Below are 26,274 nucleotides of genomic sequence, written 5' to 3'. Positions count from 1 at the left end.
ACACATTATTATCCAATACTTTTTCAAGTAGATCTATCAACTTATTAGTGTGTTCAAGTAGAGTAACATCTCTTGATTCTAAAAAATGTTGTGTAGCCTTGATGCCTTTGTCTCTTGAAATACTGGTATATAAGGAGACTACATCCAAGGTGACCAAGATATGTCCACTGGTCCAATCATAATCATTAACCTTGGAAAGCAAGTCTTTAGTATCTCTAACGTAGGATGGTAAATTCTGTACATATGGTTGTAGAAACACAAATAAATTCTGATAGGTTTTCAGTTGGTGAGCCAATTCCTGATATTATTGGTCTCCCCGGTGGAAAGCTCCCTGTTTTATGTATTTTAGGGAGAATGTATATACAAGGGAATTTAGGGTTGGTATTATAGATATACCTGTATTCTTTGTCCGTTAGTAAACCCCTTTCTTTCCACACACAAATGTTCTCATGTATTAGGCAATTTATTTATTTTATTGGGTTATAAGTCAATTTACAATAAGCAGTAGTGTTGCTCCATTGTCTGTCTATCTCCTTCACATAATCATCCCTGTTCATGAGCACTGGCGGTATACTGGTGCCAAATTTTCATAATGTGTTTACAGTCATTATTAAGAGGGATGATGGGACGATAGTAATCTCTTTTTTCCCGCGGCTTGCCTTTCATGAGAAAACTATCACCGCTCTACTAAAGGAGCTGGGAACTACCTGGCCCATAAATATTGCATTAAATAATGCAGCTAGGGTCGCCGCAATCTGCTCGGAAAGAGCCTTATACAATTCGGCAGGAAGACTATCTTCACCTCAAGCTTCGCCATTAGGCAAGCTCTTAATGGGCTCAGTTACTTCCATGATAGTAATTGGCCACAGCAAAGAAGCCTGGAACTCCTCATTAAGATTTGGTAAAGTGACTGAATCAAGATATTTGTTTATATGGTGATCCTGCACCGCAGTCGTTGGTGTATAAAGCTTTGTGTAATGTGCTAAGAAAACGTTGCCTATCTCTTCAGGCCGATCAACATTTCAACCCTGGGTCATACCAAATATAGTTTTAATTATTTAGGCATTTTGATGCTTTTTGACAAAACGAGCCAAGAACCTCCCTACACGCTCACTCTCTTCATAATGCTGCTGAAAGCATGTATTTTGATTATCTCCTGTGATAGAAAGTGTTGTTTCAACTTGGATCTGGCATCCTGAACTTGGGCCCATGAATCACGCTCATAGTGGACTTAATGGGAGTGCATGGCATGCTGGAGTTCTTGCTGAAGGTTGTCAACTTTTTCCTTCCTTTTTGTTTTTAGTTGGACCTTGTAAGCAATGGCTTCCCCTTTGATGAACGCCTTACATGACTCCTAAATTGCAACAATGGAAGCAGTTGCCTCAATCCTAACTAGAAACTCAGTAACTGCTACCCTTAAGACTGCAGTCCAACCCTTGTCGGTTAATAAAGACTTGTTCAGAGGCCACCTAGGTCTCTCTATCTGTTGTGCTGGAAGAGACAGTTGGACCACTGGAACCGAATGGTCCGAAAAAGAGTTGGACATTATACTTGAGCCAGCCCTGTCCCAGTAGTGGATAACTAGAAAAAAGTTGATCCTTGAGGCCGAATTGAACCTTTTTGAAAAACAAGTATATTCTTGGGCCTGAGGATTGATAGAGCGTTCCGTATTGATAATTTACCTTTATCTGGACGCTCTTTAGGCCGATGAATCTTTTGGCTAAGTGGGACCCTCGACACCCTTAATCAGTCAATTTCATTAAATCAATAATCAATAACGAACATAAGCAATACCCTGATCAACATAACACTGAACAATTAATCCAGAATACATTTCGGCGAACCCTGACCTTTCAGTCAGGAATAACCACACCAGTTTATTCAAAGTTAGTGAATTTATTTCCCTATATTAACAAAGCTAGCACAATATAGATGTGTCTCAACACCAAATGATAAACATAAATGAACATTAATAGCTGTCCATAGCGGCGGAACAAGTGCAATCTATGCAGCATTTGAATAACAAGGCATTCGATAATAGCAATGCAAATCACTAATACGATAATCTGTAATGAACTAATTGCATACATTTAGTCAGCATAACAAGGTCTCAAATTGCATCGTGCAACAAAAGGAATCCTCATCTAACCTCAAATTAGCATCGGCATGTGGGACTTCATGCAAAAACAATTTAGCAACATAAATTTAGAAAAAACTCCTATCTAGGGCTCTTATCAAAAATCAGCAGTTGGTTACCTAAAAGAAACACAATGCAATTTTACAATTTCCTTTCATATTTACCAATTACGATCAGCATTCAAGGAAGTCTTCGTCTCAAAGGTACCGTTTCTCGATCAGCATGGGACGGGGCAAAGGGGCAGGGGTGGACGGGGCAATTGCCTCACGGCGGCAAGATAAACTACTACTTCATGCAAAGGGATCAAAGTTAAAGTCTCTAGGGCAAGAATCATTAAAGTCTCTTTCTCTCGATTAGAGAAAGCATCAAAGTCTCTTTCAAAATGGCGTCGCAGCAAGGTGGGCCATAATAGCTGCAATGTCCTACAAAATGGCGGGTATCGGGCTGATAATGTCCGTAATGGCTACTTTCCTCTCGTGCACCTGGTTTAAATAGACAACAGTTCAAATCCAGTAGGGTCTTCCATTGGAGGGTTCATAGGTTAGCTTCAAATTGTCCAATCAAAAGCAACAGTTCTCAAGCTTTTACTTAAGCATACATTATCCTTGGAGACGGGTACGCAAGTTGCAACATTTTATACCAATTAACTCACTTTCAGAGCTTCCGTTGTCCGCACCTGCAGATCGACCTTGGAGTAAAGAGAAAATATGCCAGGCTGGCACGAAACCTTAAGATAAGCATGTAAACGATCTTAGTGGAAAAGTACAGCTTCAAGCAGAAATACACGTTTAATAGCACATTGGAAAAATACGAGCATCTAAATCGTGAGACCAGGCAACTAGGCCGAAGCCTCCGCTAAAGTTATGCTAAGTTAAAACATTTCAAACAAGCAAATCGTAGCACACGTTTATGATTATGTCGGATTAGTGCATTTCTAATACATCACGTTATATAAAGCACGCTTATAAATGTTGGCAAACTACTCTGAGGGCACATTTTGTTCCCGTACAATCTTTATTAGTTCGGTTAAAGTCACACATGATTATTGCTACACTACGTTTAAGCGCTAATAAATGTAAAACCTTCATTTCAGCTTCATCAATCCCTCCTCTGATGACTACTTGTCATCACACCAAATCATGCCCACAAATTTTATTCCATTAAAATTCTGTCAGTTCTCTTTTCCTTTTAATTCCCCTAGTTTTCGCTTTGTATTCTTCTGCCATTCTTTTCATAATTTTCTCTTCCTTCCTTCTTTTAATTCTTTCCATAATCATTATTATTCCCCTTTTTACTCCCCAAATTCCAAATATGCAAATCAGTACTATTAAAATTCCCTGTATTATTTTTAGTAATATTCCATTCCAAATTCCCCCAATCCAATTTCCCACTGAAGCAAGTCCTTTTCCAACCTTCTCCCACACTCCTGGTTCTTTCAGTTCCTTCAAATCTGCACTCTCTTTTGTTAGATTAGCAAGCATAGTTTTAATTTTCACACTGTTGTCAGGAATATAAGTACAACAGTGGTGCGCACCAAGCATTTTGCAAACGCCGCCATCCTTTGCTAAAAGAATGTCTAAAGCAAGCCTATTTTGAAGAGTCATAGCTCTTTCCGCTGCAAGTTCAGCATCTATCAGGATTATAGCACCTGAAAACTTTGTCAACATGTTATCCACTATAGTAGACAACTTTCTTATTTTGATGGAATTCAGCACAACTCCCAATGAAGGAATCATTGCTCCAAATATATCTCCTACCACAGCAGCTGCGGTCTCTCTTTTCTGGATACGATGGGATCCAGATGTCTTTGAAATCATCGATAAGTCATCCAGTTGATAAACCTTTGGGAACACTATACCCAAATAACATCTCCCCCACCATCCCTTTGGAAGACGATAATAGGCATTATACCCACAAATGTAATATACACCTGGAATGACAGGGTCAAGTCCGTTCATCATGAATGTCCATTTGGCCTTAAAGATAAACGTATGTTTACACTCACTCGCTCCTACGAAAATGTTGTCATAATAAGATTCACCTCGATATATACAAAATTTACCTACATGCCAAGCATCTAAAGCTATTCTCCCCTGTGTTTTTATTGCGGCAAAATCATAATTGTCTACTGAAGTCCTCTTATGTAGCTCTTTTTCTAATTTCGCATTCATTTGTGCCCTTCTATCATCTGTGCGATCTAAAAAGCTTATTTCTACTGCAGAGAGCGAGCAGGTAAGGTTTTCCCTATGAGCGTGAGCCGTTTCAAAAGGTTGCATTGGCTTGAAAAATTCCCTCATTATTTTAGCATCCCAGTCTTTAGCAATCTGGCTTAGCTGCGCTATTATAGGAACATATGCAAAGGTAACATCATAATTCGATGTAAAAATACTGTATGTTAGTTTGACCATAAAACCTAGACATTACTATACTACATGTAATCCCGTATGTAAGTGGCATGTGGTGATAAGTCACCCCTTCCTTTACTGATGTCGGTATCTGTGTACACACATAACAATCCTTCGCATCCATAGTCTCAACATATTTTGTTAATAAGCGATAGAAAACATTATATGAAAGTTCTTTCTTATCATGCAAGAGTCTCTCATCTAATTCTAGTCTTTTCAATGCGGTTAGTTCAGTGACAGTAACAGGAGCAAAAGTAGAAGCATCAATTTTCTCATTCTCACCCTTTCCATGCATTCCAAGCACAATTGCCATTATTAATAATACGCATGCAATTACCAAGCCTACACACACATATTTACAATATTTCTTTCTACTGTTTTGAGTCATGATCTGTATAGAATCAGAGAGCTAGAAGCACCTATAAAACTATTTAGCAATTCCGTTACAAAGCTGAACGAGCGCAATGTTCACACAGTCTTCTTCAAGAGGCCAGTCACTTATCGGTTAGCAGCATTTGTCTCAATTCGGCAATAACTCAGTCTTTTATCAGTTCAGCAAGTGTCTCATCCGGTTTAGCAATGTCTCAGCTGGTTGTTTGTATCACGTTAGATTGTAGCAAGCAATATCATTTATCACCCTTTCAATCAACAGAGTCCATAAAACTTTTCTTTTCTATTGGTATCTCTTCTTCTTCGTTCTCGAGGCTTAGAGATACAAATTCGTCAGTCCAATCGTCATTGACTACATATGCCCATTCTGGACCGGAATATCTCCTGTTCGGTATCCTTTTCCTTTTCAATTTTGCCTCTCTTTTCGATTCTGCCTCACTGGTACTTTCCACTTTTGTCAAGTCCTTTTCTGCACTCGAGGATGGTACCACGACAGACACTTCCTTTCTTTTCTCTTTGACTTTTGGCCTTTCTCCGTCGTTCAAACTTTCTTTAGTCCTTTCTTTTATTGGTGATATACTTAGTCTTCTCTTTGCACCGTGTCCATTTGATGGACCTGCGATCTTTTCTGTGGAAGCTTGAACTTTTTCGTTCTGTTCTGCCTTGTCCCCTCCTCCTGGGGAATCAATCACGTTCTCCTTTTCTTTTTCTCTCTCGTCTGCTTCTGGGAAAGCCCTCCTCTGATCAGGCTCTCCTGCTTTATCACCTCTTTCGAGCCCTTCGTCACCTTTACTTTCGTCAGGCTCTCTATCACTTTCAGCTGCTTCAGGCTCTTTGTCACCTTCAGCTGCTTCAGGCTCTTTGCTACCCTCAGCTGCTTCAGGTTCTTTGTTGCCTTCGGCTGCTTCGTCGCTGTCTGAGGTCTCTCCTTGGTCTTCCCCAAGTGAGTCTGTTGCTTCGTCCTCAGAGAATATTTCTCTCTCTCCTGTTTCTGCCTGTTCGTTTTCAGTTCGGTTTTGCTCTGTCTCAGCACTCAGCACTGTTTTATCAGGCACTGGCAGTTTCAGCGCTTCAACTTCCTCATCTGTGGGACACAACACTTTCTTTGTGTGACTGGCGTGAATCCAGTTGGGAACCCCCGCACACTTCACAGCGGTAGTTGTCGTCAGGATCACTTGGAAAGGGCCTTTCCAACGGGGTTCCAGACACGACTTTCTCACGTGCTTCTTTACCACGACCCAGTCACCTGCTTTCAGTGCGTGTCCTGGACCTTGAATCGGTGGCAAGGTGGTCGCTTCCACCTGGTGAGAGAAAGAGCGAACCACGTCAGCTAGACCCTTGCAGTAGTCTAACACCATATCATCTGTAATATTCAAAAGCGCGTTTGCGGGAACTGCAGGAAGTCTCATAGCCCTGCCCATGAGAATTTCGTGCGGAGACAATCCAGTCTTTCTATCAGGGGTGTTTCTCATTGACATTAGCACCAAAGGCAATGCGTCAGGCCATTTCAAATTTGTCGATGCACATATTTTCGCCATTCTTGATTTCAGTGTACCATTCATCTGCTCCACCAGTCCTGAGGCTTCAGGGCGATAGCTACAATGCAGTTTTTGCTCAATGTTCAGCGCTTCGCAAAGTAACTTTATCACCTCGTTATTGAAGTGACTTCCCCTATCTGATTCTAAAGAGATCGGGAATCCGAAACGTGGTATTAATTCCCTCAACAATAGTTTTGCAACTGTAAGGCTGTCATTTCTACGTGTGGGGTATGCCTCAATCCAGTGACTAAAAATGCACACAATCACCAACACATACTTCAATCCTCCATGCACAGGCATCTCAATGAAGTCCATCTGCATTCGACTAAACGGGCCACTGGCTCTACCAATGTGGCTCGCGTTCACAACTGTTCCCTTTCCTGGGTTCATTTGCTGGCAAGTGACACATCGATGGCAAACTGCTTCTGCAGCTTGACGAAATCTGGGGTTAAACCAATCAGTTTTGAACAATCTTATCATGGCATCTCTCCCTAGGTGAGCTTGCCCATGATAGAACCGCGCAAGCTGTGATAAGAGACTATTTGGCAAAACAAATGTTCCCTCATTTGAAACCCATAACTCGTCTGGTCTCTTTATACATTGTGATTTAATCCAGGAATCTCTTTCATCCTCCCTGACGTTATTCTGTAAGGCTTTTAGTTCATCTATTGTATCTACGACCTTCAAGGCAAATGCTTCAGCTGGTTCGAGTTCTGGTTCACTTATCGAATTCCATTCATCTCTGAGTAATATACAGTTCAAGGCACAAAATCTTGCGACTTGATCCGCATATGCATTTCCCAGAGAAACATAGTCCTGTCCTTTTGTATGAGCACTACACTTTACCACTGCAACTTCGGCTGGCATTTGAATGGCGTGTAACAACTCCCTTATTCTCTCCCCGTTTTTCACTGGGGATCCTGAAGAAGTCAGGAAACCTCTCTGTGACCATAGTTGTCCAAAGTCGTGCACAATCCCAAACCCGTACTGACTATCAGTGTAAATGGTGACTTTCATCAATGCAGACAGTTGACATGCTCTTGTAAGGGCTACAAGTTCTGCTACTTGTGCAGAATAGACTCCTTGAAGCCAGCCCGCTTCCAAGACACCTGTTACAGTACATACAGCATATCCTGCTTTCAAAATTCCCATCCCATCTCTTAGACATGAACCATCAACAAAAACAATTTGATCATTTTCATCAAGCTTAGTATCCTTAATGTCAGGTCGAGGTTTTGTGCAAAATTCAGTCACCTGAAGGCAGTCATGCTCGACGTCTTCAGCGTTCTCAATTTCAGCATTTTCTCCAGGAAGCAAGGTTGCTGGATTCAGCGTAGTGCACCTTTTCAGCTGCACGTTCGGTGAGCCCAGAATCACCGTTTCATACCTTGTGAGTCTTGCTCCAGTCATGTGTTGCGTTCGGGAGCGGGTCAAAAGTATCTCAACTGAGTGAGGGACCATGACTGTTACTGGGTGTCCCATCACTATTCCTTCACTCTGAGTGAGGCTTATACCAACTGCTGCTACGGCGCGCAAACACCCTGGGAGCGCTGCTGCAACCGGATCCAAAGTAGCTGAAAAATACGATACTGGTCTGTTTATGCCACCATGGGCTTGAGTCAAGACAGACAAAGAACATGCATCACGTTCATGACAAAACAATGTGAAAGGCTTTGTGTAATCAGGCATACCTAAAGCTGGAGCCCTGCACATGCATTCTTTCAGTTCAACAAAAGCATCCATCTCATCTCCTTTCAGCTCAATTTGATCCAAGGCGTCCTTCTGGGTCAGTTTCAGTAGAGGCTTTGCTAGAGTCGAGAAGTTGGGAATCCACTGGCGACAGTAGCCCACCATTCCCAAAAACTTCCTCACCTCCCTCCTTGTCTTGGGTGGACTCATTTGAAGTACACTCGTTATTCTTTCCTTCATTATTCTCCGTGACCCTTTCTCTATTTGGTGACCCAAGTATTTCACTTTCTTCTGACAGAACTGCAATTTGGAAGGAGACACCTTGTATCCATTCCTTCCCAAATGGTTCAACAGAGCAATGGTATCAGCTGTGCAGCCACTTTCTGTCTTTGATGCAATCAGTAAGTCATCGATGTACTGTACTAGCGTTGACTCGAATGGCAATTCTAATGCTTCCAAGTCTTTCTTTAGGATCTGATTGAATATTGACAGTGACTCAGAGAACCCTTGAGGAATTCGACACCAACTGTACACTCTGTCTAAGAATTTGAAACAAAAGAGAAATTGGCTGTCCTCATGAAGAGGCACAGAAAAGAATGCCTGTGACAAGTCGATGACTGAGAACCACTCGGCATCACAAGGGACCTGGAACATTATCACAGCTGGATTCGGTACTACAGGGCAACATTTGACTATGATGTCATTTATTTTCCTCAAGTCCTGTACAATTCGGACCTTTCCACTCGGCTTTATTAGTCCCATGATTGGTGAATTACATGGACTGCTTAACACTTCTTTCAGTACTCCCTGTTTTACAAATTCGTCAATGAGTTGGCCAACTTTCATGAGGGTGTCTTGTGCCATGTGGTATTGTGGGGTCTGGGGAAAGATTGCATTGGGCTTTACAGTCACTTTCACTGGTTCCACTCCTTTCATCAATCCCACCTCTTTCCCTGTCATATCCCACACTTCCTTTCCGACTGTTTCCCGTAATTCAGCTGGAATATCTTCTTCAGTTATCATCGGGAAGAGACAAATCAGAGGATACTCTTCATCGACAGTTTCCATCTCATCCCCCTCTACACTGTCCTCTTCTTTCCCATCACTGCTCGTCTGAATTTTAATTCCCTCGTTCGAACACATAATCGAACATCCCAATTTGCACAATAGGTCTCTCCCTAATAGTGCTATCGGGCTTGAGTCACATACCACAAACTGATGTAACCCTTGATAGTTACCGATGCTGACTGGTACCGGATCTGTAATCGGGTTTGTCAGGTGCCTGTTTGCTACTCCCACCACTTGAACTGTTCTCCCTGAGAGTGGCAAATTTGGTACTTCACTGCTCTTAACGGTTGAACGTGTGGCTCCTGTGTCAACCAAGAATGAGACACGATGACCCATTACTCTTCCCTCTACGTACGGACCCTTTTGATCAACTTCCAAGGATGCTGCAAGCACGCAATCTTCTTCCTCCCCTGAACTTTCACTCTCCCATACATTGTTTATTCCATCCTCACTGTGTAATGGGAACTGTTGTACTGTGCCGTTTGTACTCATTACCTGACTCGAGACCTGTGGAGGAACCATCACTTGCTGCTGACTCATTGGCGCCAAAGGTATTTGCATTTGCTGATTAGGTACCATGGGTAACTGCTGTTGCATTGGCTGCATTTGCGTCATCTGCATGCGGGGCATCTGCATCTGCTGCGGCTGCATAGGTTGTAATCCCTGCAACTGATTTATGGTCTGAAAATTTGGGTTTGGACCTCTCATTTTCGGTCCCCTCATTGTCTGAAATGCATTGACATCATTGTTTTGCTGACCAACACCTGCACCTGCACCTTCCTGCACCACCATAAATGTAAAACCTTCATTTCAGCTTCATCAGGATATTCTAGCCGCCATGGATCCTGAAGTGCCAAACCACAGATACATTTTGGAGAAATTGCGAGATTCGCAGTTTATTTCGTGATCAATTCTTTGCGGGATGCATCAAGTTTCATGTCTTGAATTATATTAAAGTCACCTCCTTCTATCAAGAGACCAGAAAGTGTACTCAAAAGAACATAAAGATCTTGAATCTGATCCTCAGTAGGACCATAAAAGTCCAAAATATGAACTAGTTGTGCCCCCATTTTGACACTACTACCCATCTGGCTTCAGGTTCGCGATACACCTGAAGCACTTCACCTTGAAATTCACGAGTTGAAAGGTCCACAACCCCATGTACAGCTGCACTAGCGGAGGCAATAAAAGAATGAGAGATAAAGCTAGGAGTGCTGGAAGATTTGCCTGTTGCTTAAAGTGAGTCTCCTGAAATAACATGACCTGGATTTGGGAGGATCTTAGCTACTGAAGTATAGCTCTGTATTTGTTGGAGTTATTAAGCCCATTAGCATTGCAGGAAGCAATTTGAAAAAGCTGTGAGGGAGCCGATTAGTCTGTCCGACATTCATTTGATCCAATTTGATCCAATTAAGAGCCTTAAGGTCAATAGTTTGAAACCCCCCCCCCCCTCAAGCCAGCCCTGAAAGCCTGCGTATAAAAAAAGACAGACAACATATTTCCGAACCACTTGCACATTTTCCTCCCTGTGTGGCTATTCTACACCCCAACCACCAGAAAAGACCCAACCCATCATGGCCCCACCCCCCAGTGACACCCACACCACCCCTGTGTCCCACCCCTCAGACCCCAACTTGGAGTGCACTAGCATGGCACTTTAGAACCCTGCATCCTGTAGGAGACAGCAGATAGGCCGAAATGTATGTACATTAAACACACATTATGTAAACGGGATTGTGGACGATATCCCCTCATTAATGATGACTCTAAAATCTTAATGTGAAATACAATCTTTATACAATCCTGATAATAATTGAGTGATTTGCTAGTATATGTGTTACTTCTTAAGTGAGCCCAAGAAATCCGTTGCCTGCTGCACACTTTAAAAGATGTGGGCCTGACCCTTATGAAGGACCTTACGTTTCATCAGTTGAGCAATGCCAGCTGGGGCCCCAAGCCTATTGAAATCATCAATGAGGATAATAAATTCACGGTGTCGACATGCAGTTATTATGGACGTCGGAGAAGACCCGAAAGGTGAAATTGTCCCCTGAGTTGAAAGTTTTAGTTTCTATGGCTTGTGACAAAATCTGTCCCTTGAACTGGAAGTCACCAAAGTTGACTAATATAGTGCGTTGTTACTTTGAGATGTCTGGAATAGCTACGGCAGTGTTTTCCAAAGTGTGCGTCGCGGCACCCCGTTGTGCCATCAGAACTCACTAGGGGTGACGCACACACTTCATAGGAACACTGAAATGCTTTCTGTTTCATACTACCACACGGCTTCATTCTAAAAACATATTACATTTAGAATGGAGCCGTGCAGTAGTATGAAAAAGAACGAATCACAGTGGAAATAAATCAAACTTGTTATGGTTTTGCAATGTTATGTAGTAAATTGTAAAACCCATCAAGTTTGATTTGTTTCCACTGCGAGTCACTCTTTCATAGTACTGTACAGCTAACATGGTAGTATGAGAAAGAAAAACCTGCAGTGGAAACAAATCAAACTTGATGGGTTTTACAATAGACATCATAACATTGCAAAAACCTAACAGGTTTGATTAATCTGCATTCTTTCTCTTTCATACTACTGTACGCTCTATTCTAAAGACAAGTTACGTTTAGAACGGAGCCATATGATAGTATGAAAAAGAAACAATCAGAGTGGAAATAAATCAAACTTGTTATGGTTTTGCAATGTTGCGTAGTAAATTGTAAATCCTATCAAGTTTGATTTGTTTCCACTCAGTGATTAATAATTTGTAAATAAAAATGTACTGGTGCTGAAAGCTCTCCTCTGAAACACGCAGGTGCTGTAATTCAATATGCACGCACAGAACATTTAGGCGGAGATAATCCTAAAGCCATCTTGGATCTCTTCAGTCCATTTACAGCCTCTCCCTGCCCTTCAGTTCACTCTTGCAGCTTTCTCCCAATGTGGAGCTTTTCAGTCCTTCTCTTCCTTCATATTTTCCATATATACCTTTTGCTCGCAGTAAATGCTTGATGCAGAAAATTAAGTGCCAGTCCTTAAAAATAATTGCTGGTGCCCCCCACTGGAAACCCAGTGCTTAACCCCCTCGTTGCCTTGGATGAGGTGGTCTCGTCCCAGCACACGGTGCCCGTGGGCCTGCACCGGGCTCACGGGGAAGCGCTAGCGCTCTCCCCATGGACCCCCCACCCACACTCCCCTCAGGGATGAAAGGGGAATCGCTTCCCCTTTTACCCCCAACCCCGTGATCCCCCCCAGTGACGTCTGATGACGATCAAGGTCGCCACTCGTCACGCTTGAAGCATGCTTCCAGCGCAATGTGGAAGAGAAATGCTAAGCATTTCTCTTCCGCTCGGGAGGAGGTGGGCGGGAGAGACTTCTGAAGAAAGGAAATGCTTTTCCTTTCTTTTGATGTAATTCTGAGCATTTCTGCTGCCCGATCGCACCGCGATCACACAGCAGAAATGCCCACTAGACACCAGGGACTTTATTTTTTTAAAACTTGGACAAGGGTCGCTCCCTAGGGGGCCAAATCATTTTTAGGTCATTTCTGCCCCCGGAAGGGGGGTGGGGGCAGAAATGCCCACTATACACCAGGGAATGTTTTGGGATTTTTTTTTTTAATTTTATGTGCAGAGAGTGACCCAGTAAGCAAGGGTCGCTCCCTGGGGGGCCAAATTGTGCTTAGGCCATTTCTGCCCCCAGAATGGGCAGAAATGCCCACTAAACACCAGGGATTTTTTTTGTGGTTTCTAATAAAGGGAGCGGCCCCTTGGGCAAGGGTCGCTTCCTAGGGGGCCATATTATTTTTAGGCCCTTTCTGCACCCCCGGGGGCAGATCGGCCTAATATAGTTAGGCCGATCTGCCCCCTGGGGAGCAGAAATGCCCACTAAACACCAGGGATTTTATTTTTTATTTTATGTGCAGGGAGTGACCCCTTAGGCAAGGGTCCCTCCCTAGGGGGCCATATTATTTTTAGGCCATTTCTGCCCTCCCTGGAGGCAGATCGGCCTAATATAATTAGGCCGATCTGCCTCCAGGGGGGACAGAAACCTCTAGACACCGAGGATATATATATTTTTATTTACTTTATGTTTTTATGTATGGGGCGTGACCTCTTAGGCAAGGGTCGCTCCCCTCGGGAGCAAATTTTATTTAGGCCATTTCTGCCCCCCTTGGGGGCAGATTGGCCTAATTTGGTTAGGCCAATCTGCCCCCAAGGGGGGCAGAAACCACTAGACACCAGGGATTGGTGTGTTTGTATGTGTGTGTTTTGTTTGGGGGGGGCAGCCCCCTTGGGCAAGGGTCACTCCCCATGGGGACACATTACTGTTGGCCATTTTTGGAGGGGAAAGCTCACCAGAGACCGGGGAAGATTTTTTTTTCAAAATAAGAGGGTGGGGTTATGGCCATACCCCCACCCCAAATAAATGGGGCCAAAGTTGTTCTGCCCACCAGTGGGCAGATGGGGCAATTACCCCGATCCACACCCCGGGGGGAAAAAAGTCTACTAGATGCCATGAAATTAAAAAAAAAAAAATAGTAGGGTGGTGTCTACCAACCAGTATAGGCCTGGTTATGCCCTCACCCGAACTGAAGGGGCTAACAGTCATTCATCTCTCCCCGCACACTAAAACATCTTATCCCATGGCAAGCAAGAGGACATTTGATTTTTTTGTTTTTTGTTTTACATTTGGGCCATGGGAGCTTGGTAACTGTCAAAATCGTCCCACTTGGAATGGTGAGGGCTGCACTTTTTTTTACTTTGGGACGCTGCCATGTAGAAAAATCCCCAAGACCTAGACACATCCGAAAACTAAACATCTAGTTGATTCCAGGGTGGCGTGCTTCACATGCACCCCGCACCATTTCCTTACCCACAATGCCCTGCAAACCTGCAACTTTGCTGGAAAGCACACATTTTCCCCACATTTTTGTGATGGAACCTTCCGGAATCTGCAGGAATCCACAAAATTCTTACCACCCAGCATTGTCTCACCTATACCGATAAAATTTCTGCTGCACTTGTCAGCCTAAAAATGTTTTGTTTCAAACTGCCCTTTTGGACCCACTTTGGTTCCCCCTCAATTTCGACGTGTTTTTGGCTCTTCCCTGTCACAAACACTTGGCCCACCTACACAAGTGAGGTATCATTTTTACCGGAAGACTAAGGGGAACGTTGGGTGGTAGGACATTTGTCCAGATGCAGTGATCCCACACAGAAATGTGGGAACAATGTGATTTTTTAGCTAAATTTGAGGTTTGCTGAGGATTCTGCGTAAGAAAACATTGGGCGATCCATGCAAGTCAAACCTCCCTTGAATCCCTTGGGTGTCTAGTTTTCAGAAATGTCTGGGTTTGGTAGGTTTCCCTAGATGGCTGCTGAGCCCAGGACCAAAAACGCAGGTGCCCCCGCAAAAATAGGTAGTTTTCTAATTGATAATTTTGTTGTGTCCAGATAGTGTTTTGGGGCATTTCCTGTTGCGAGCAGAAGGCCTACCCACATAAGTGAGGTACCATTTTTATCCTGAGACTTGGGGGAAAACTGGGTGAAAGGAAATTTGTGGCTCCTCTCAGGATCCAGAACTTTCTGTCACCGAAATGTGAGGAAAAAGCATTTTTTTTGCCACATTTTGAGGTTTGCAAAGGATTCAGGGTAACAGAACCTGGTGAGAGCCACAAAAGTCACCCCATCTTTGATTCCCCTAGGTCTCTAGTTTTAAAAAATGCACAGGTTTGGTAGGTTTCCCTAGGTGGCGGCTGAGCTAGAGTCCAAAATCCACAGGTAGGCACTTTGCAAAAAACACCTCTGTTTTCTTTGAGAAAACGTGATGTGTCCACTTTGTGTTTTGGGGCATTTCCTGTCGCGGGCACTAGGCCTACCCACACAAATGAGGTACCATTTGTATCTGGAGACGTGGGGGAATGCTGGGTGGAAAGAAATTTGTGGCTCCTCACAGATTCCAGAACTTTCTGTCACCAAAATATGAGGAAAAGGTGTTTTTTTAGCCACATTTTGAGGTTTGCAAAGGATTCTGGGTAACAGAACCGGGTGAGAGCCCGATAAGTCACCCCATCTTGGATTCCCATAGGTCTCTAGTTTTCAAAAATGCACAGGTTTGGTAGGTGTCCCTAGGTGCCGGCTGAGCCAGAGGCCAAAATCCACAGGTAGGCACTTTGCAAAAAACAGCTCTGTTTTCTTTGGGAAAATTTGATGTGTCCATGTTGTATTTTGGGGCACTTCCTGTCGCGGGCGCTAGGCCTACCCACACAAGTGAGGTACCATTTTTATCAAGAGACTTGGGGGAACATAGAAAAGCAAAACAAGTGTTATTGCCCCCTGTCTTTCTCTACATTTCCAAATACAAGACAGTGTGTAAAAAAGACATCTATTTGAGAAATGCCCTGTAATTCACATGCTAGTATGGGCACCCCAGAATTCAGAGAAATGCAAATAACCACTTCTCCTCAACACCTTATCTTGTGCCCATTTTGGAAATACAAAGGTTTTCTTGATACCTATTTTTCACACTTTATATTTCAGCAAATGAATTGCTGTATACCCGGTGTAGAATGAAAAACCACTGCAAAATGGCTGTTTTTTTCACCTCAATTTCAATAATTTTTTATTTCAGTTTTTATTTTCTGTTGGAAACCCTTGTAGGATCTACACAAATTACCCTTTGCTGTATTTAGAATTGTGTCTACTTTTCAGAAATGTTTAGGTTTCTGGGATCCAGCATTGGTTTCACACCCATTTCTGTCACTGACTGGAAGGAGGCTGAAAGCTCAAAAAATCGTAAAAATGGGGTATGTCCCAGTAAAATGCCGTAATTGTGTTGAAAAAGTAGGTTTTCTGATTCAAGTCTGCCTGTTCCTGAAAGCTGGGAAGCTGGTGATTTTAGCACTGCAAACCCTTTGTTGATGCCAAGTTCATGGAAAAAATCACAAGCCTTCTTCTGCAGCTTTTTTTTTCCAATTCATTTTTTTAAAACACACTTTTTACTGTATTTTGGCTAATTTCTTGGTCTTCTTCAGGGGAACCCACAAAGTCTGGGTACCTCTAGAATCCCTACGATGTTGGAAAAAAAAGGACACAAATTTGGTGTGGGTGTCTTATGTCGACAAAAAGTTATGAGGGCCTAAGCGTGCCCTGCCCCAAATAGCCAAAAAAAGGCCTGCCACCTGAGGGGGAAAAGGCCTGGATGCGAAGGGGTTAATTTGGAAATAAAAATGTGCTGGTGCTCAAAGCTCTCTTTTGAAACAAGCGAATGCTGCATTTAAATGTGCGGCCCTTCCCTGGCCTCTTTAATCCATTTACAGCCACTCCCTACTCCTTTAGCTCACTCATGCAGCTTTCTACTTTCTCCCTTTGTGATACTTTTTAATTTTTATCTTCCTTCAGGTTTCCCATATGTATCTTTTGCTCATGCTAAGAGGGTCATTATGACCCCCGGCGGTAGGTGATAATGTCGCGGTAGTACCGACATCTGGCTGGCGGTACATACCTCCACATTATGACATTGGCGGTTGGCTCCAGCCAACCCGTCAATTTACCATTCCTACCGGTAGCAGCCGCCGGGCCGGAGATAACAATCTCCTGCCCAGCGGCTGCTATTTTGTACCACTGGTGTGATTTTGAGCCTGCCTACCTCCATGATTTTCGTGGCGTTCGCAATGCCACAAAAACCATGGCGGAGGGCCCTACCAGTGACACAGAATTCCTTCCCTGTCACTGGTAGGAGGCTTACCCACCCCCTAAACACTCCCCAGGCGCCACCATCCCCTCCCTCCCTCCATCCACTCTCCCCCCTTCTGATCCCCCACCCCCATACACGGACATACTCGCAGACATGCACCACACATACACTCACTCACACTGGCATACACGCATTCATTCACGTATGCATCCATTAATTCTCGCACACATCCGTACACACATTGACACTGACATGCAGACACGTATTCACATTTCCATTTGTACACTCATTCTCACAAATGCATACACCCATGCAAACAACACTACACACACAGTTGCGTTCACGTACACACTCTCACATTCCTGCACACAACCCCACACACAAACACCCCTCCCCTGTTGGAAGCCCAACTTACCTGCATCTCAGGAGTCGTCTGGCAGGGAACAGGATGGGACGCTGGTACCGCCAGCAGCGCCCACCAGCAGAGCACTGCCAGGCTGTCTCATGTGTCATGATATGGCTGGCAGCGGTCTACTGGTGTGGTGGTGCTGGTGGTAGCAGTGCCACCTTACCACCATCCGTCACAGCCGGATTTCCACCCTTCTTGTGGCGGAAGTCCGGCTGTGGCCATAATCTGGGGAACAGATGGCAGCCATGGTGACGGTCTTTTGGTGGCTGTCACCGCGGTGGTAGGTGGCTTATGCCACCATTTTCATAATGTGGGCCTAAATGTCTGATGCAGAAAACTGGAAACCACTGGCTCAAATTAAGCCCTGTGGAAACCACTGGCTCAAATTAAGCACTGTTTGCACTGCGATTCTTTCTCTTTCATACTGACATACGGCTCCATTCTAAAGATGTTATGTTTGGAACGGAGCCGTATGGTAGTAAGAAAAAGAAAGAATCACAGTACTAATAAATCAAACATGTTAGGGTTTTGTGATGTGCATTTGCAGCCCCAAGTAACCCATTTGGGAATGTCATGGCGGGGGGTTATGGAAGGCACAGCTGTCAGCGTCTGGTATGGTTTGGACCAGCGTGTGACATCTTGTCTAATAAATAAAGAGCGTGTCCACTTAGGCAGGGTCAGGCACAATCAGGAAAGTGATGTAGTGTTATTTCTGTCTGTATTCTGCAGCTACTCAGGAAAAGCGGGTAATCATGCGATTACAAACATGTCAACATTTAAGAGGAGAGAAAAAGATTTTAAAAAAGAAGGTTACGGAGAATGTATTTTTCCCCTTGAGGCCTGAATCAGGACTATTGTCATATGTGGGACTTTCAAGTTTGGTGCTGCAGGATCTGAGATCAAAAATGAAAATGTGCTTTTTTTAACCTGCCAGGATCAAGGAAAAAGCGCTATGGTATGCAGAAAGAGCGTGACAAGAATGTTGTGCACTGGCCTGCAGGAGCAGATTACTGGCAGTGCGTTCTCCAAGTCACTAAAGACAAGTCCCTATCGCAGAAGCCCTTTATCAGCTTCATCCCAATTATTTTCAGGGAGAAAAATGGAAGTGCTCCCGAGTCATGGCTTACATCCCCCCACCCGTCAAAAAAAGTGAAATAACGGGGAGCCACAGCCAATGAGCTATAGGTCAAGGGAGCCAGGGGTCGAAAAAGTTTGGAAACCATTGAGCTACGGCCTTATCAGGAAGGATGTATTTGTAGACAAGGTATGTGATTACTTTAGACACCGTAGATGTTGCTTCCGCCTCTTCGGGAATTCCAACTAATCTGAGATTTGAAATGTCTAGATCTGTTTTCGGCTTCATCACGTTTACATTGAAGTTCCTAAAGCTCTGTCTGAATCTGGTTTGTTGCAGTTTTTTGTCCATTTTGTGCATCCTCCAGATAAGAGACACTCTACTTGGGAAATGTGTGAGGAAAGATGCGATATGTTGCCATTCAGCTGAGCCAGATGTTCGTTGGCTTTCCTATGCGCCCCTGCATGCAAAACTTTCCGATTTCTTAACTCGATAAGGACCTGATTCAGCATACTTTCGACAGTTAATTTATGAGATACATTTCCTGGATACCTTGTAGAGTTTGAGCTGAATAAAGTAGTGTATAAGGTTGAGTATGACATCATTATTTAGCAGCAGATCTGAAACAGGATACGAGAAGTCTCTCTCAGTTGAATCAACTGAGTTGTTATTTGGTGCCTCATTAGACAGTGATATGTTCTTCTCTTTTTTGTTCTCCTTATTGTTACACATTGAAAACAAGGGATGAGAGGGCTTTTCTTTATGATGTTCTGCAAAAGAAAATGAGTTGGAGGGTGGAAGGGTATCCATGCCAGTAGCGGAGAGCCTCGCCTGGTCCTCGAGAAGGTAGCTACTCCTTTCCCGACATGAAAAGGGCGGTGACGACCCTATGACTGATGATGCCTGTCTTCACTCAGATTCATGCCGTAGAGCTAGAGTTAGTTGGAGCAGATACCGTAAGAGTAATTGGAATAACTGCGCTTTCCTGGGGCACCTCTGAGTCTCTTAAGGATACCTCCAAATGGTCTTGCTTAGCCAGACTTTTGTCTTCCCAATAGAGGAGTCAGTCTCTTCAGTCTGCTAGCTTTCAGGGCCTTACCAGCTGTGCACGGTTTAGATGAAGCATCGCGGGTAATACGCTTCATAATTGCCTAGAAGAGGTTGTACAGGGGAACGCTGGAGGAGTACTGGAGCTTAACAGGCCGCATCTGTGCTACACAGACCTCTTCCACTACAACTTTCATTTCACACTCCACCTAAGGAGCTGCCTAGTGCAGCGTCCACAGGCTGCTTCGACCCCTATGTGGCCCTTAGCCCCAGCACAAGGAAGTGTCAGGAGGAAATAAATAATGTAGAAGTACACAGAAAGGCTCTATAGTCTCTTAAGCCAGTAGCTGCAATACTGGCAACCAGATGCTGCATAGAAGGACCGATAATAGCGTAAATGCCTGAAAAAGGAAGGAGTGTTCCGACAAATTGTAAGAACAAGGTTACTGGATGAAATTCCACTTCTAATGTTGGCTGGCTGGGCAGAGATAGAGTGCCTGCAAAATTCCTGTTAAATGCAGGAGGAGGCTAATGCTTTTGAATAGTGTGTGCGCCTTTTCATCAGATTTAGCGCTTGATGTTTTGTGCAATCTTTTTGAGGGAGGGTGGCAGCCTATGGAATGTGTCACAATAATACTTGCTCCTGGCTCGCTTTCTTGGCTACTGGCAAAATATTATAAAGGTGCTTGATAGCGACTCTTTTGCTTGTCAGCTGTCTGTGTTCTCCCCCCCCCTTATTATTTTTTTTTTTAAAGTGTGTGGCAGCAGCTCATGGGCGGGGGCGCATTACCTATACTTTGTTCCTATTGCGTAATGCAGTCCCTCATAGGGTAGTTGAGCTGCCCAAGAGCTGGTTTAGACCTCCATTCATTACCATAAAATGAAAAACGTTGCAGCCATACTGTTCTGTGGTTCCGTAGTTCCCCTCCACAAGTACTGCCCGGCACCGCAGGTCTCCAGCACCTGCGCGGCCGCGGCCTGGCACAACCAGGTAATTTCGATCCAAACCTTTATTAAGGTTGCAGGCGTTACTGGCGTTGCTAGGCAGGCAGAGAACTCATCCCAGCGGCACAGATTCAGAAACAAGCAGCGAACACTGTGGCATCGGCCAAGCCACATACAAGCCGGCCATCTTGCTGTCCTCCCTGGAGCTGTTCAGTTATAGAGTATGGCGGGAGCTCCACATGACCATTCAGCCATCTACTTCCTGTCACTGAGTAGGAGCGATTGAAGCGAAAGGACATGAACCACTTCAGAGATTTGCTGTTGGTGCCTGGTGAGTCTACCAAGGATATTAGTGTATGATGCTGGACAGTGTTGATGGCAGAAGAAAGATCTAAGAGCATGAGAATGGCAGAGGGATGATTCTCAAGTGGAGTATTTATAAAATTGGATACATCTGGGAGGGCTGTTTTCGGTGGAATGGAGAAGGTATGAAAGACAGAGGGGAAGGTGATAAGTAGGTTGTTGGTGAAGGGGTAATCTGTAGTTCAGTTGAATACCAGACGTTCTAGTACCTTTGAGATAAAGAGAAGCTTATTAGACACTTGGCGATAGCTGAGAGGGAGTGAGGGGTCAGGAATGGGCGTTTTAATAGTGATACGTCCACTGACAATTTGATTCATGAGAGGAAGTGTCTGTAGTGAGTGAATGATTGACAGTAAAGGACAGCAATGGGTTTAATGGTTATGGGACTAATGGAGCAGAAGTGGGCCAAGATGGATTATCTACTTTGATGGTTGGAATGAGTTCAGTCCGAGATGTTGTTTTCAAATGTTTCAGTGTTGTAAAGTTTTGCTGGGGTTCAGGTTCAGAGGGGCCTTAAGTAATGTACACGGGGCATTCCCTCACGGTATACGTTTTTAAGACAAAGGGCCTGATTACGACCTTGGCGGATGGGATACTCCGTCACAAACGTGATGGATATCCACCCGTCATTTTACAAGTTCCATAGGATAAAATGGAACTTGTAATATGGTGGACGGGAAATCCGTCACATTTGTGGCAGAGTATCCCATCCCCCAAGGTCTTAATCAGGCCCAAAGTCTTTGGCTGATAGTGAAGAGATGTTGTGTTACTCTGAGTGGAAGTGAGTGTTGGGAGTTTAAGGTGCATGTAAGACATCGAGAGGCAGATTGGAGGGAGGTGATTGTCAGTACACATTTCAATATCAAACGAAAAACAGATGTAATGTCTTGCAATGTAAATTCTGAAATTAACAAACTGTCTTAACTAAGTCCCTCATGGATTTATCATCATTGGGTATTTACTTGGACCTACCTTTCATTTGTCTTGGCCCATCCCTACTTGGGACTTTCTTGGTTATTTATGACTTCAAGCTCTGTGTGCTCTGAGGCGTCCATACTAGTGGTTTGCAGAGTGTAATATATAACTTGTAATTAAATTAATAGACAAATGTTTAGTTAACGGATGAATGAAGCACAAGTAAGGAGACTGTCAGCTGGACGGTTTCTGAGTTCCAAGAGAAAGATGCATTACAGCAGTTGTTGCCCTCCCAATAAGGAAATAGAGTAGTGTTTTTATAGATGAAAGGAGAAGTTTATTGTTTGCATTATGCATGTTAAGAATAAAGGAGATACAAATTCTGTAACTGGAAAATAAATATTACCGTGCATTTTGAACAATGAGATATTTAAACATTTGCTAGGTGAAAGTTATTTTCATTAAGAAATTACGATAAACCAGCTATTCAACTTTCAGCAGGTGTTAGTACTGCGGAAAGTCCAGCACATCGATCCGGTTTAGCCCCGTCTGTCTGATTAACAAAATATTCCACAAGGTAAAGATGTAAGATCAGGCTGTCTCCCAAGGTTTCTATTACTATATAATGACCCGGAATCTGCTGAACACACACGAAAACTATATTGTGGCAAGAATAAAAGTGGAAAGGCAAGCAGGAAAATATGTATGAGGGAGTGAATGGAGAGATAAATCAAACAATTATAGTTTATTTATAGTAGTGCAGTATGTAAAAGAAGGATGGCATAGAGAAATTATTGTTTAAGGTGTAACACAAACTTGTGGAAAGGTAAAGGGCATATCATCTGTTAAAGATAAACTATTGTACAGATTACATAAATTGGTGCCACCTTCTTTGATTTAACACAATCTTATTAACATCTCTCATCTAGGCCATTTAGGCCACGTGGGGAGAAAGCACCAATTGAGAAAAAATAGTTGATGGCCAGGTATAGATTCTTAAGTCAATCTTTTGCTAAAAATGTTGTCTGTGTTGTTTGGCAGACCAATCTTTCTTAGTGCCCACCTAACTGCTTCTCACCTCAGCTCACATTAATGAGTGCCCATTCGTCCCTATGGGAAGTGGCTTGTAATCAGGGGTTCAGGGTCAGCCCTGCCTCTTGTGAGGTTTCACTTACTACCCCTTGCCTCTGCTGCTAAATATTTAACTAAGCAGTGTTCATGAAAACACAGCCTATGTGTTTTCATGAACACTGCTGCTGGTCATCCCTCTCGGCCCTTTTCCAGGCTCCTGATGGCAGGAGGACGCGGGGGCTGAGGGGCCTGAGGGGCCTGAGGTACGAGCCATGTGTAAAGTGGTGTTAAAAATCACAGCACTCCTTATGTGGATGACTGGATTGTACATATGAGGGTCTTAGTTCAATCTCCAAATCCAGGCACAATATATTTTATTTAGCTGACATGCTGTGCATTCTCCAGCAGCACAGTATGGGCCAGATGTAGCAAAGGGTTTTTCCCATTCTGTGTCAATGGGAAAATGTGTTCGTACATATGGCCCTATATCCGCTAAAATCTGTCTGCTATGGCACACATCAGTGCATTCATGAGGCCAGTGAGAAGCCACAGAGATAAGCAGGGGCAGGATCCACAGCACTATCCCAGCTCCTTTTAGGATGTGCTTCCAGTCACATCAAGAAGCTGGCAGAGGGGTTGATGTGGATCTTCAAATTTTTCAACCTGACCTTGGTGCTCTGCCCAGTTCTTTATTGGGAATCTGTATTTGAGAGAGTGTATGAATAAGTGAAAGAGCGTGTAAAAAAGTGAGTAATGAAGTGTGTGATTGCAGACTTTGAGAGAATGTAAAAGTGAGTCACGGGTATATCTATCAATGGTGCAGCAGCTGCAGTTACACCAGGGCCCACAGTCAGTGAGTATGAAAGGGTGAGTGCAAGTGTGTTTGTAAGTGAGGGTGAGAATCAGTGAGTTTGAGTGTATTTGTGTGTGAGTAGAAATTAGTGGGAGTGAGTATCAGTGTGGATGAGTAAGTGAGCAAGTGTTAGAATGTGTGATTGAAAAGAGAGAGAATGTAAGCAAGAGTGAGTATGGTTGAGAGAGTGTGAGTGAGTAAGAGTGTGTTTGCCTGCATGTTTTATGATTGTGAGCCTATCACTGGCCATGGCATACTCAATAAAATTCTTGGCTACTGTCAACACCGAAGGTAGCATGCTGCGGCTGGCATATTGGAGATAATCTGTGGCATAAGAAAGGGCACCCGTGGAAAAATGCAGGCCCTGACATTCTAGGAGTAATGCTTGGCATAAAAGTGGGCCCATATACCAAGGCACTTGCATACTAGAATAAATTATTGGCATGAGGGCAAAAGTGGCAAAATGCTGGTGCTGGGACATTGGGGATAAATTGTGGCATATGAGAGGGCATCGGAGCAAAATGCAGACCCTAAAATACTGGAAGGAGTACTTAACATAAGGAGACCCCTATGGCACAATGCTGGTGCTGGCTTGCTTTGTGCCTCAGTGAGAGCAGCCATGGCATATTAAGGCTTGGGGGGGGGGGCTGGGGAAAACAAACCATAATAAAATGCTGTCTTTGAAATATAGGAGGTAATTTTTGACATACAGACTGCCCATGGTATATGGGGAGTATCAATGACAAAAGTCTGGTACTCGTATATTTTATGTAATTCTTGGTATAACGTTGTACCCATAACAAGATTCTGGCATTGGCAACATGTAGTTAATCTTTAATATGTGGGAAACTCTCAGGCAAATTTTGAAAAAAAATGGGTGAACTCCTAGGAAGGATTACGCTTCACCAGTTTCAACGATGAGCAGGTGTCACTGGAAGTAAGTATTTGGAGTTTGGGCAGCTGCCAGTCCAATACCACAAATTTTACCAACCCATATGAACCTGCCTCTTTACCTTCCCTTGTTTGTACCTCCTAGATACACAGCAAATAGAGCATTTTATTAATCTTTACCTTCTCCTGGTTGAACACCTTAGATACACAGCAAATAGAGCATTTTATTAATCTTTACCTTCTCCCGATTGAACATCATAGATACAGAGCAAATAGAGCATCTTATTAAACAGATTGCCACCCTACTTCATGCGGTGGAAGGAATATGTATATACACTTTGTTGATTTTCAATGAAAGAGAATCACGAGTTAGAGTGAACTCTTGATGGTCTAGGTTGCTTCTCTCCCCACCTGTTAATTTCAAGTTATTCTTTCTGTTTATTTTTTTTATTGGTGATATTGCAAAGATCATATGATAGAATGCTTATAACACATTTATGAACCCTTTTGATTGGATTCTGTACATTCTCAAAAATTGGTTGTCTGATTGACGAAAGGGCTGTAAGTGGTAAAACAAAAATATGAATGACATTGACTGGAAGCTGACTGGAAGCTGCACATGCTGACAAGATATATGGGATAGCGTACATCCTGCTGTACATTATAAGGTCATCGGCGATAGGTGTGTAACTACTCACCGATTATGAAGAAATTAGAAACAGGTTTTTACTCAGGGATTGGGAATCCCAAGTTTTATACAGATATTAGAGATAGGTTTTTATACTGGGATTGCAGAAATCCCTTGTATTATAAAGAAATTAGAGACATGTTTTTACTCAGGGATTGTGAATCCCAAGTTTTATACAGATATTAGAGACAGGTTTTTATACCGGGATTGCTGAAATCCCTTGTATTATAAAGAAATTAGAGACAGGTTTTTTTAACAGGAATTGCAGAATCCCATGTATTATACAGAAACTAGAGATGGATTGTTATACGGGGATTGCAGAATCCCATGTATTATGCAGGAATTAAAGATGGGTTTGTATACAGGAATTGCTGAATCCCATGTATTATAAAGAAATTAGAGATGGTTTTTTACAGAAGGATTGCAGAATCCCATGTATTATAAAGAAATTAGAGATGGGTTTTTACAGAAGGATTGCAGAACCCCATGTATTAGCTATAAGTAACAAAGAAACCTGGATATTAAGACAAGAAGCACCTCACAAAGAACATGTAAAATAAGACAATTGTCTTTCTCAGACTATAAGAATGTATACAGTCTAGCAAACTCACCCTCTCAGTATTGATAACCAGAGTTCATGTGAAAATCTCTCTCAGGTAAAAATGTGCGCCCTCTGGCAGGAGGTCACTCTTCCCGCAATATCGCGAGGCTTGCGTTTCCGATGGGTGTCGCTTGCGCGCAGTTACAGATAAAGGAGCAACCTTTATGCATGTAATCCCATAACACAATGGGCATGTCAGGACACAGTCCAAAAAAGCAATGGGCTTCTCATTCAGTTTTAGGAATGCACATGATCTCACACTTGCGACTGCTGTCTTTGAAGTAGTGCCCAGTGGTTTATAGAAACTAATCTGACAGGTAAGTGGGATGGTTTTAAGATGTATTTGCCGAAAATCCATTGCACTTTAATTTATGTAACTACTCTAACTACAATACATATTAATTTTCTCAGTATATTGTGCATCTTCTGTGTGAACTATTTCCTTAATCCAGTGGATATGACGTCTTCAAACAGATCCTGTCAATTGAAATAC

Source organism: Pleurodeles waltl, chromosome 10, assembly GCF_031143425.1.
Source record: "Pleurodeles waltl isolate 20211129_DDA chromosome 10, aPleWal1.hap1.20221129, whole genome shotgun sequence".
NCBI classification, from domain to species: Eukaryota; Metazoa; Chordata; class Amphibia; order Caudata; family Salamandridae; genus Pleurodeles; species Pleurodeles waltl.
Note: the sequence above shows the minus strand (reverse complement) of the source record.